Here is a 13013-nt window from a genome sequence, read left to right as displayed (position 1 = left end):
AATTCAAATGCATACATTTTCATGAGTACATCTTGAAGATTAATAAGGTAAGATGTCGAATGGAGAGCATATACTGCCGGTGTCTCCGTGAGGAATATTTACAATAACTTGCCTATATAAAGTAAATAATAACTAAAGTCTATCAAAAACCAACAAAAATACTCCAGTACGCTGAGTGTTCTAAATACTGCAGTATGCTGAGTATGTACCTCTCCTAGTGTTTTGGCAGCTTGCACAGGACATGATGATGCTTTGTGAGTCGTGAGCACAGCCCAGTAAAGAACACTAAAACATCGCATTGATCTAAAAGATACGTGCTAGGCTACGCTAAATCTGTGATACTTACATTCCTAAAATATATGTGCTAGGCTACGCTGAATCTGTGATACTTACTTTCCTGAAATATATGTCCTAGGCTAGACCGAACCTGTCCTAGATTATTATCACTAGACGAACTAGAAAGACACATACAATGATGATTTGCACTAAATCAATTGCATGCCTAGTTAATTTAATTCTGAAATTGCTAATTGACTGGGAACAACCAGCAACCAAGCAACAATTCTTCATGGGCATTGGGTAGAAAGTAGTAGCAACACAAGCATTCATGGGTATTGTGTAGAGAACTTACATGATATGTGTGTTGCTGAGCACACATAGCTGGTGGCTCTTGGCTTGTTTCAAAAAAATTGCAAGAGATGGTGAACAAGCAGAAGGTGGAACTGGATATGGGGGAATTTTGTTCATAGGCACTCCCTTTTTAGTTGCCAAAGTCTGCAAAAGAATAGGGATACACCCAGTGGTTAGTTTCAAAGGCTCGCAAGTACGTTGATAAGCTCAAACTACATAACAACACCTCAAGAACCTTCTTTGTGCAAGATCCTGAATTAGATGACCGTATCCATCAACCATCAGACCCTGACCACCGATAAGAACATGTTCCTGCAGATAAACAAGGCAATTCGATGATAAATAAAGAGTGAAAAGCTAATGGTTTCCTTTTTGCACACAAACCAAAAATGTAATCATCATAATATACAACTATAGATCGATGTATGTCACATTGACATAATGGTAGATCCGTAGATACTAGATGGACATGGAGGTCAATTTGCACAACATATTCTTCAGTACAAAGTTTAATTTCCTACATTTTGTTGAAACCGAGGGACTGAACGACAATGTTGCATACTTACATGGCAATAAGATCAAAGGGGAATGCCTAGTTTGTAGAAAAACCTCCTGATACGGCAATGTGCTTAAGATCACAACTCCGCTAACTACATTAATGAGATGACACTATCTGATATATAGACTCAAAGTGGCACGTTTATAACAAGATAAGGTTAATCTACTTGCAGTGTGTTCACATATACATTCACAATCATGTGAAATTCAACAACTCTTACACTTTTTTACCGATTAGAAAGTACTCAAATTAATAATAGCTACTTGATAGTTCAAAAATAATGTCACATGATTATCCCAAAGTAGTCTATTGATCTCATGACTACACAGTTTTATAGTGAAAGAAACATATCTCTCTACAGTGATCAGGCATTGACAATAATGTAATATGGTAAATTATTGATTGAAGCACGAGTTCTGGCACACAAGTAAAACCGTGAGAGAGACAAGGGGGACCTGTTGGAGAGAAGGAGGGGGTACGATGTGGGTAGATCCAGTGGTCGTCGAACTACCAGCCGGAGCAAGGTCACCATGGGTCACGCGCCGCCGTCATCCTTGCTGGCATGGCCATGGTCAGCGCGGCCATCACGACAGTGCAGTGGTGATGCAGGGGACACGGACGGATGGAGGGGAGACGGGCTACGGTGGGACACGACAGTCTGGCAGGGGACATGGCGAGGCGGCTTCGATGCGGACGACAGTGGGGAACGACAGGACGATGGTGAGCGCATCTGGATCTTGGATAGGAGAAGCTGACAGAGAGAAGGGGGATTTAGGCTTATGGAGGCAGAGGGATTTGACTACTTGAGCGAGGGATGGAGACCTAATAACCGGCCAAAATATTACCACATAATCGCGCTTTCTCGCTGTTTCGTGTCGTTTTTCACTGGGCAGTGGGCCTAACTATCCAAAAAGGAGAAAAAGAGGACACCAGCCATCAAAATAAGTAGCGCCAGGTCCACCAATGTTTTTTTTCTAAAAAAAAGTCAACGAGAGTTTTCTTTTAAATGATCTAGATCTATTATTAAAGTTTACCGAAAGTATAAAGTACCTTAAATATAATAAAAAATGCATCAAGATTCTGAGACCACCGCTTCAACCATTACCATAGTAGAAACGAGCCACTAAAGCGTTGTTGTCGCCGCTCTTCTATCAAAGTCGGCTTGACCTTGTTGATGGCTGCAATGAAGTCGTCATGCCCTTGCCCCTAAGAACCAGCACCCTCGAGGCGTGTCGGTGTCGTTGAACACTTAAACGGGTCTGAATCACCTGACACTAAAATCTCACCAGATGGCGAGAAACTCTAACATCATCGTCCCAAGGAGACGACACGAATCTATACTGAAACTCCGTCAACTACGTGCAGACAGACGAACTCGAAGAGCATCGAAGCATGGAAGACAATCTCAAAGAAGAAGTGTTGCCATCCGCGTGAGCGTCGATCCTACGAGGACTTAAAAGCCCTAGCCTCAACTACTAACCGGAACAGAGGCACCATGAATCTCCTTCCCACCACCGGTACCACAGACACGATGGCGAAGCTTAGAGGGGAGAGTTTACCCTAGCCATTAAGGGGTATGGAAAGAGAAACCCTAGATTGGTTCTCAACTTGATAGAATCATCTCTCTAGCTTTGATGAGTAGTAGCTAGTGATAATGATTTGAGAGGCTACCAATGACAAGATGACGATGTTCTTTCTTTTTAACAACTTAATGGTGATGTTTGTTCTTTAGACATCATGGTGTCCGACCATAAACTTGCTTAGGAGTTGGAAGCAAACTCATGCCATGTACTATTCCAATCTTTTATTCCCCTAACACACTTCCTGCAGGGTCTTTCCGTGCGACTCTTTTAGTGAAATTTGTATGTCAACTCTGGTCGTTGAGTTATTAGACCCTCCAATCGAGCCCAAAGAACCATGCATATAGTGCTTGTAAGGGTGAGTTATTAGACCCTCCAATCGAGCGTCGTGTTTCAGTCTTTGAGAGAGAACAGGAGGCTCACGACGTCATGTCGATAGAAAAAGACGTTGGCGACGTCGTGGCGTGGAGAGGAGGGTGCGGGTGATGCCATGGAAGGAAGGGGAGGCAGCGGGGATGGGCTTCATCATGGCGTGGAGCAGAGATGGCATGTGTATAAGGGTGTGGGCCACGCCATGGATGGAAGGGAAGGCGACATGGTCATGTTTTATCATTCCACGAAAGGAGAGAGGGATCAGGTGATGCCATGGAGCAGTGGAGGAGATTCATCCAAATTGTTGGACGGGCCGGTGGGGCCTAGCTAAAGAAAATTATTGCTAGGTTGTTATTTCATAGCTCAACAGTAGGTGTACATTATAGAAATTTGCCCGACCATGGCGGGTCAGGGCACAGGGTTGCCCAGCCGTAGCTCCGCCACTATCATGGAGGGGAAGGAAGGCGTCATGTATAGGAGTGTGATGTGCAGGGCGTGGATGGTCTAGAGAAAATGACCAATTTAGTTGAAGAAAGATCGATCTTAAACGTGATCCGACACTAGGTTAACCGACCGACTCCCAACATCGGTCTTGGTTAAATGTTCCAAACCATCAGCAGTAATAAATCATGAAAAAACTTAGTTTTAAAATACGGTGGGTAGATTGAAAAAAGCCGAACCAATGACCTTAGCGGTCGGTTAAGTTCTATGGACCGTTTAAGCCATCAAACCATAAAAAATCGATCGAGAGATTTTAAAGAAAATTGGTGTGCAAACTGAGCGGTTCAATGTCGATTCCATACCTGGCCAAACGGGCCGGCCCGGCCCGACACGACACGGCCCGTGCTAAACGTGTCTGGCCCGGCATGGCCCGTCGAGGCAAGTTTAGTAATCGGGCCGTGCCGTGCCAGCCCGTGGGCTGCGCCTTCAGGCCCAGACACGGTCCGGTTACTAAACGGGCCGATCTGTTGGCCCGATTAGCACGCTGGGCTGCATAATTTTTATCTCATGGGCTTATTTGGAGGCCTATCGGATCATATATTATGTATATACTCCCTCCGTTTCAAAATATAAGACATTTTAGGGAGTTCACTAGGAGACTACATACGGAGCAAAATGAGTGAATCTATACTCTAAATATGTCGATGTACATCCGTATGTAGTTTATAGTACAATCTCTAAAATGTCTTATATTTAGGAACGGAGGGAGTATATATTAAGAATATCTAAAAATATGTAAAAAAATAAACGGGTCGTGCCGTGCCGGCCCGCGTGTCCAGCCTTCAGGCCCAAGCACAACCCGAGGCGTGTCGCGTGTCTGGTACAGCCCGTTTAAATCGTGCCGTGTCTGGCCATGGCGGAGCGTGTCAGCGGGCTCGCGGGCCGGCCTGTTTATGGCCAGGCATGGTCGATTCCCAAAACACAGTAAATTATTTATTTTTCTGTGGAAAAAATCCCTCTCGTTCCCCGTAATTAGTCATGTTCATAACCTTATCCCTTATTCCGCCGCCGTCCTTCGCGGGTTCCCCGCTGGCGGCTGGCCGCACCACACCACCCCCCGGCCAGCCGTCCCCCGGCCTTGCTCTATTCTTGGTCGTCCAGGTAGACAGGAAGAAGCAAAGGAGGGACGTATCCGACTGCGCCATCCACCAGAGGTGGACCACGAGCGATGCATCTCGCCGGCGACCACGGGACTACAAGGTTGTGATTCGGACAGGATGACGGGTTGCCGCCGGCGTCGCTTGACTACAGAGCCCACACCGCCTACGCTCGGCGCTCAGTTTCACGCCCACCGGCAACCGCTGGGGAAACGGGCAGATGGGGGGAGTTTAGGACATCGTTGCCGCCGTGGCCATAACCTTGGGCTTCTCCGTGATCCAATTCCAATATCTACCCCGCAATACCTAGGCAGGTATGTCACTATCCATTGATTCCATTAATCCATTCTGCTCTGTTCCGATTTTCTAACGCGGATTTAGATTAGGTGATATGGTGTTGTGATCACGAGTCCTCTGATTACTGTGATTGATTATGTGACAATTTCGGTTCAATATACGAGAACTGCTCTTGACACTCCATGAAATACAACAACATTGAGAGCAAATCAATATACATTATACACTCCAATTCTGCAATGATGTTAAAATCAAGGGTAATGCATGATGATTTTCAGAATTTCACACGTAGAGGTTGACTTTGTTGTTAGTTTGTCACAATAGGACACCAACAATACCCATGCATTTCTATTTGTAGTAATAATAGTACAATTTCCATTTTTTAATCTGAACCTGGAGGAAGAATGATACCCCAACACCAGGCTCTGGTCAGAAACTCAGAACTCCAGTATTTGGTCAGGGTCTAATAACAAGGGTTATTTGTACAAATGTAGCGTCGTTAACCTGCAGTACTTCATATTCAAACTATGAATTGTTGTATCTGACTGCTTACTATTTGGTGTTTTGGGAGAACAAAACACCATACCATTTTATCTACACTCAATGATCTGCTATAGCTTGCATTTCCATAGCCACAGTATTGACCTGATTCCTTAGGAAAGAGTTGATGGCGTAAAATACCAAAAGATATTATGAAGTACATATGGATAGATACAATATATTCTTGAAATAGACAACTCGCGCAAAATCCATTTCCAAAAAAGTAGTGTAACATGCATTTTCTGCAAGTGGCTAGGCACCATACTAAAACTTGAGTAAGGAAGTTCTTAAATTTAACAGGGAAGGTAACCCAAAATTTCAGTTGGAAATTAAGGAAGAATATCTAACATAAACTCATTAAAATAGTTCGTGAATTTACCAAAGGTGCAGCACAAAATTTCAGTGGAAACATAAGGTAAAATATCTTGCAACCTGAATGCGACAGTTTTCTTTGTTCTATTATGCTATCCCTTGATAATAAACCTGACCTGTTTTTTGGATCAAATGAAAAAAATGGTAAAAAATCTAACATGTCATGAGAAGTGACACATAGGAAAAACACCACCTATTCATAGGAGGTTTATCGGAGCTATTGGTTTGATTCTGTTATTAGCATAGTAGTTAATCATCTCCTTATCTTACAACATGTCTCTTTCTCAAGTTTCGGAACTTCTTTATCATCCCACTACAGAACAGAACCTCATTGCCAAGTGCCAACTGGTTAGTAGTAAATTCTCCTCTAACACCCAATAGAATTGGACGTTGGCTATATTTTTTTTGTTTCACCAATGAGCTGTTTTAAAAACAAGCAAATATCAGTGATAAAACGAATGCAAGATCTGTCTTTAGACCAATGTGCCATGCATGTAACATAATTAACTGTTCGGCAAGAATTGGTCCAATAAATTTTCATCAACGAACCAAGCTAAGGCCTTATGCCAATTGTCATGTAGCATGACCCACCAATCGCATGACATCGGCAACAGAAGAGATGACATGAAAGCATGCTTGTGGAGTAGCGGCCCATAAAAAAAAATGGTGATCAAAGCGACCTGGTTCACTTGAAAGCTCCCACGTCAGTCTTTGGAGCATTAGCCCGAGAGCACTTGGCCGAATGGAACACGTGGACTCGCACAGTAAAAATGTTACAGCGACCCTCCATGGGATGATTGAATTAAGATCTCGAACGTATAACACAACAATCAAACGTCTATAGACAGTAAAGCGTCGTGGTCGCCCAGTCATACTATTTTTGCTAGCCCTCTTCTGTTTCTATATAGTTTGTACAGTTAAGCATATTTGTGCTAGATCATGCATGTTATCTCTACCATAAAGAACTAAGTTTTCATTATATTATAACCATAATCCATATATATATTGAGTTTAACTTGACTCTTCTAATTTGTAATGGACTTCTGCTCAAGCGCTTCACTGAATCTTAATTTTCAGGAAATCTACAAGTGGAGCTTAGAAGGTTTGTTCTAAAGTGGAGAACAAGCTATGCGCCTTTTAGCGAACTTTTATATGTTTGCATACTTTTGCTCTTCGAACATGAACCTTGGAAAATTTCAGAAATTTGTTACTAAGTTACGCTTCATGTATGACAGATTGTCGTTGGGAGTAGATACACTTATATCAAAGAAGTATTATGTTAGATTTACCATTTCGTAAGAATAGACATACCTATTTAAGGAAAATTTTACTAAGCTACGCTTCATGTATGACAGATTTATGTGGGATGTCTGTTTGGTGCAAAACAAAGAAGTCCGATTTAATGATTTAACCTTTTTTTTGCGAACCAGTTTTTGCATGTGGGACATGTGGCTTGCACTTGCAGCTAGGTGCTAGCTGTTGCGCGTGCTGGCGTCTTGCTGCCCAGTCAGCTAGTCGATGTATGTTGTGCGCCTGCTGCTTGGTGCCACTCTTGTTGTAATGTTGTTGTTCGAGTGACGTCGGTTACTGCTGCCGCTATAGACGATTCTTATGATGTATCGGCGGGAGTGTGTGGTTCTTCAAAAAAATATTACCGGGAGTGTGTGGTTCTTCAAAAAAATATTACTAACACACGAGCAACTTTCTTTTCAAGGTTTCTTGCTAGTACATCACTGGTGTACTAGACCATTGATTAGGGCGTGATTGATGATATAGTTACTGCTGATTAGTGCATGGTTGATGATATAGTTACTGCTGACTAGTGCTTGATTGATGATATAGTTATACGGCTGCACATTTCAAACGCCAAGCTCTCGTTTGTTGGTGGTCTTTCGCTCCTTCGCTAGTATTGAGTCAAGTACTTAATTTATACGCTAATTTTAAAGTATGTGCATTTGGCATGTACGACCGTCGAGTCATCCTAAAACTCCCATAAAATATGGTAAACACGTATTCCTGCAACCATACTGAAACAGTTTGGTACTTACCAGTGCATTATTTTTGCATGACATATTGACCAAAGAATGAAAGTGTATTTACAAAAAATTGTACTTATACAAAAATTATGTTGACATGTGGGCCCTAGGGGTTAAGGTATTGGCGATCTATGTATGTACTCCTTCCGTTCCATAATTCTTGTCATGGTTTTAGTTTAAAATTTGAACTAAACTCATGATAAGAATTATGGAACCGAGGGAGTAGTTGATTTTGGATTTTCTATTTTCCCTATAATAGAGTTTGTAACACTAATTATCAACATGTAGTTATGTGTTACCATTATTACAATTTGTAACACATTACCACTAACATATGATTATATGTTACTATCCCAATATCAATGTAACGCATCTAGTCCAACACATATAGTATGTGTTACTGTGGTCATTCTACCCAAATGATGTGTTACTGTAATTTTACTTGTAACACATATTTTTATCTGTTACATGATTGTGTTACTTAAAGTGTGTTTTGTTGTAGTGTATTCTAGCAAATTCACGATGAGTGCATGTCTCTCTCAAAATGTGTGCAGCAAGGATGATTGTGACACAACAAAAATAAAAGACTCCTATAATACACGACGCTCCAAGCAAAACATATATCATGTGGTGAATAAAAATATAGCTCCGAGTAATGTTACCGATGGTTTGAAGACGAAAGAGGGGATGCCTTCCCGGGGCATCCCCAAGCTTAGGCTTTTTGGTGTCCTTGAATTTGGCTTGGGATGCCCAAGCTTGAGCTCTTTCCACTCTTTATCCCTTTGTCCATGAGAACATCATCCAAAACTTGAAAACTTCACAACACAAAACTTAAACAGAAACTCATGATATCATTAGCACAAGAAAACAAACTACCACCTCTTGAGGTACTGTAGCAAACCTGATTTCTATTTATATTGGTGTTAGATTACTGTATTCTCACTTTTCCATGGCTAATACCCCCGATACTATCCATAGTTTCATCAAAATAAGCAATCAACACAACAAAAACAGAATCTGTCAAAAACAGACCAGCCTCTAGCAATCTGTATACTTTGTATACTTATGTTATCTCAGAAATTCTGAAAATTTACAGAAGTTTGGGAAATTGGCATATCAACCAGAAGAAAAAAGAATCAACTCAAAAGCTCTTTCTGGATAAAAAGGAAAAATAATTTAGTGAGCGAAAAGTTTCTGTCTTTTTCCAGCATGATCAAACAACCATCACCAAACTAGTCATAAAGGTTTTACTTGGCTCAAACACAAGAAGAAACACAAAAGACACAATCATAACAGAATTATGATGGTGTGGACGCAACAAAACAGAAAGCAAAAAGCAAAGATAAATTCATTGGGTTGCCTCCCAACAAGCGCTATTGTTTAACGCCATTAGCTAAGCATAAGGTGAAAGAATCACGTATCGTCATCTTTGGTACTCAAGCCATAAGTAGCCCTCATCATGGATTCATAAGGCAATCTTATTTTCTTTCTAGTAAAATTTTCCATGCCCTTCTTTAATGGAAATTGAAATATAATATTCCCTTCCTTCATATCGATGACAACACAAATAGTCCTTAGGAAAGGTCTACCAAGAATGATAGGACATGTCGGATTGCAATCAATATCAAGCACAATGAAATCCACGGGTACATTGTTCCTATTTGCAATAATAAGAACATCATTGATCCTTCCCATGGGTTTCTTAATAGTAGAATCTGCAAGATGCAAATTAAGAGAGCACTCATCAATCTCATTAAAGCCTAGAACATCACATAAAGACTTTGGAATCACGGAAACACTAGCACCCAAATCACACAAAGCATTGCATTCATAGTTTTTGATCTTGATTTTGATAGTAGGTTCCCACTCATCATGAAGTTTTCTAGGAATAGAAACATCCAATTCAAGTTTCTCTTCAAGAGATTTTATCATAGCATCGACGATATAATCGGTAAAGGCCTTGTTTTGGCTATAAGCGTGTGGAGAGTTTAGCATGGATTGCATCAAGGAAATACATTCAATCAAAGAGTAACTATCATAATTGAATTCCTTGAAATCCAAAGTAGTAGTTTCATTACTACTCAAAGTTTTGATATCCTCTACTCCACTTTCAATGCATTTAGCATCAAGATAGATAGACTCCGAATCATTGGGGCGTTTTTCAACCAAGGTGGATTCATATCCAGCCCCATCATCATTAGGTTTGACACAAGAAAACATGGATTCAATGGGAGTCACACCAAGCACTTTAAGATCTTCGTGATTCTCATCACGAGAACATGCCTTTTTAAGCCATTCATGTCTAGCACGAATTTGGGTGGTTCTTTCTTTACTCTCATTCATGGAAACACGCATAGCTTTCAAAGTTTCATCCATATTGATCTTGGGAGGAGCAGATCTAACTTTCAAAGCATCAATATCAAGAGACATTCTATCAACGCTCCTAGTCAAATCATCAATTTTGAGTAGTTTTTCTTCTATGGACGCATTGAAAATCTTTTGCGAGTTGATAAACTCTTTAATATTACTCTCTAGATCACAGGGTAATTTATTGTAATTTCCATGAGCATTGTTGTAGGAGTTGCCAAAGTTATTAGAGGGATTACTAGGAAAAGGCCTAGGAACATAGTTTCCTCTAAAAGCATTGTTGTTATTCCTACCAACAAAATTAACATCCAAGATTTCATTGCTACTCTCAATCAAGGAAGACAAGGGAATATCATTTGGATCTAAAGGAGCACCTTTACTAGCAAACAATTTCATTAACTCATCCATCTTAGCACTCAACGAGTTAATTTATTCTATAACGTGAACCTTTTTACTACTAGGTGACTTTTCAGTGTGCTATTGAGAATAGTTTGTCATGATATTGTCTAGGAGTTTTGTGGCTTCTCCTAATGTGATTTCCATGAAAGTTCCACCGGAGGCGGAGTCCAAGATATTTCTAGAAGAAAAATTCAAACCAGCGTAGACGATTTGTATAATCATCCAAAGACTCAAACCATGAGCGGGACAATTTCTAATCATCAATTTCATTCTCTCCCGAGATTGTGCAACATGTTCATGATCAAGTTGCTTAAAATTCATGATATCATTACGGAGAGAGATAATCTTAGCCGGCGGAAAATACTTGGATATATAAGCATCTTTGCACTTGTTCCAAGAATCAATACTATTTTTTGGCAAAGATGAAAACCAAGTTTTTGCTCGATCTCGCAATGAGAACGGAAATACCTTAATTTTAATCACATCATTATCCACATCTGTCTTCTTTTGCATATCGCATAACTCAATGAAGGTATTAAGATGGGATGCGGCATCTTCACTAGGAAGGCCGGAGAATTGCTCTTTCATAACAAGATTCAGCAAAGCAGCATTGATTTCATATGATTCCGCACTAGTGGCGGGAGCAATCGGAGTACTAATAAAATCATTATTATTAGTATTTGAGAAGTCACAAAGTTTGGTGTTTTCAGTCATGGTGACTTCAGCAAGCAGGCAAGCACACAAGCGAACAGAAAGCAAGCGAAAGAAAAAGGGCGAACGAAAAAGGCAAATTTTTTTGTTTTTCAGAAGTAGGGGAGAGGAAAATGAGAGGCAAAAAAGTAAATGCAAGAGATGAGTTTGCGACACTTATGTGGATAAGCTTCACTTGATGCTCCCCGGCAACGGCGCCAGAAATTCTTCTTGCTACCTCTGGAGCTTGCGTTGGTTTTTCCCTTGAAGAGGAAAGGGTGATGCAGCACAGTAGCAGTAAGTATTTCCCTCAGTTTGAGAACCAAGGTATCAATCCAGTAGGAGTATCAATATGAGGCACCAATGTACCTGCGCAAAAACAGAAAACTTGCACCCAACGCTACAAAGGGGTTGTCAATCCCTTCACGATTGATTGCAAGGTGAGATCGGAAAATGCAACAAAGTAAAAGTGTAGGGCTGAAAATATGATGTGAAGTAGACCTCGGGGCCATAGTGTTCACAAGAGGCTTCTCTCAAGATAGCAAATATTATGGTGGGTGAATGAATTACTGTCGAGCAATTGATAGAACCGCGCAAAGTCATGACGATATCTAAGGCAATGATCATACATATAGGCATCACGTCCGAGACAAGTAGACCGATACTTTCTGCATCTACTACTATTACTCCACACATCGACCGCTATCCAGCATGCATCTAGTGTATTGAGTTCATGACGAATAGAGTAACGCCTTAAGCAAGATGACATGATGTAGAGGGATAAATTCATGCAATAGATATAAACCCCATCTTTTTACCCTTGATGGAAACAACACGATGCGTGCCTTGCTACCCCTTGTGTCACTGGGTGAAAAACCAAGCACTTCTCCCATTGCAAGAATTATAGATCAAGTTGGCCAAACGAAACACATAACTCGAAGAGAATTACAATGATATGAAATCATGCATATAAGAAATCAGAGGAGACTCAAATAATATTCACAGATAATCTGATCATAAATCCACAATTCATCGGATCTCTACAAACACACCGCAAAAGAAAGTTACATAGGATAGATCTCCATGAAGATCATGGAGAACTTTGTATTGAAGATCCAAGAGAGAGAAGAACCCATCTAGCTACTAGCTATGGACCCGAAGGTCTGTGGTGAACTACTCACGCATCATCGGAGAGGCAATGGTGTTGATGAAGAAGCCCTCAGTGTCCGAATCCCCCTCCGGCAGGGCACCAGAACATGCCCCACATGGGATCTTGCGGAGACAGAAGCTTGCGGCGGCGGAAAAGTATTTTCGTGGATCTCTCTCGTGGTTTTGGATTTTTTGGGGATTTATAGGCGGAAGAAGTAGGGCAGAGGAGCCATAGGGGCCCCACAAGCCTGCTAGGCGCGGGCCCCCCTGGCCACGCCTAGGGGGCTTGTGGCCTCCCCTGGTGCCCTCTGCCTTGGTTCTCAAGCTTCCTGCGTATCTTCTGTTCCCGAAAAAAAATCTTTTCGGAGGTTTTATTCCATTTGGACTCCGTTTAATATTCTCATTTGAAAAGGGTCAAAACACG

At 41.2% G+C, this 13013-nt stretch overlaps 1 long non-coding RNA gene across 1 annotated transcript; it reads left to right on the top strand.

Annotated features, from left to right (window-relative positions):
* Positions 1–4911: 4911 nt before the first annotated feature.
* Positions 4912–7359, top strand: LOC123441732. Its single transcript, XR_006630450.1, has 2 exons — positions 4912–5053; positions 7026–7359. It is a non-coding gene; the product is annotated as an uncharacterized LOC123441732 (long non-coding RNA).
* Positions 7360–13013: the final 5654 nt, after the last annotated feature.

This window comes from Hordeum vulgare, chromosome 1H, assembly GCF_904849725.1.
Source record: "Hordeum vulgare subsp. vulgare chromosome 1H, MorexV3_pseudomolecules_assembly, whole genome shotgun sequence".
Lineage (NCBI taxonomy): Eukaryota > Viridiplantae > Streptophyta > Magnoliopsida > Poales > Poaceae > Hordeum > Hordeum vulgare.
Note: the sequence above shows the minus strand (reverse complement) of the source record. Positions and strands in the feature narration are given on the sequence as shown.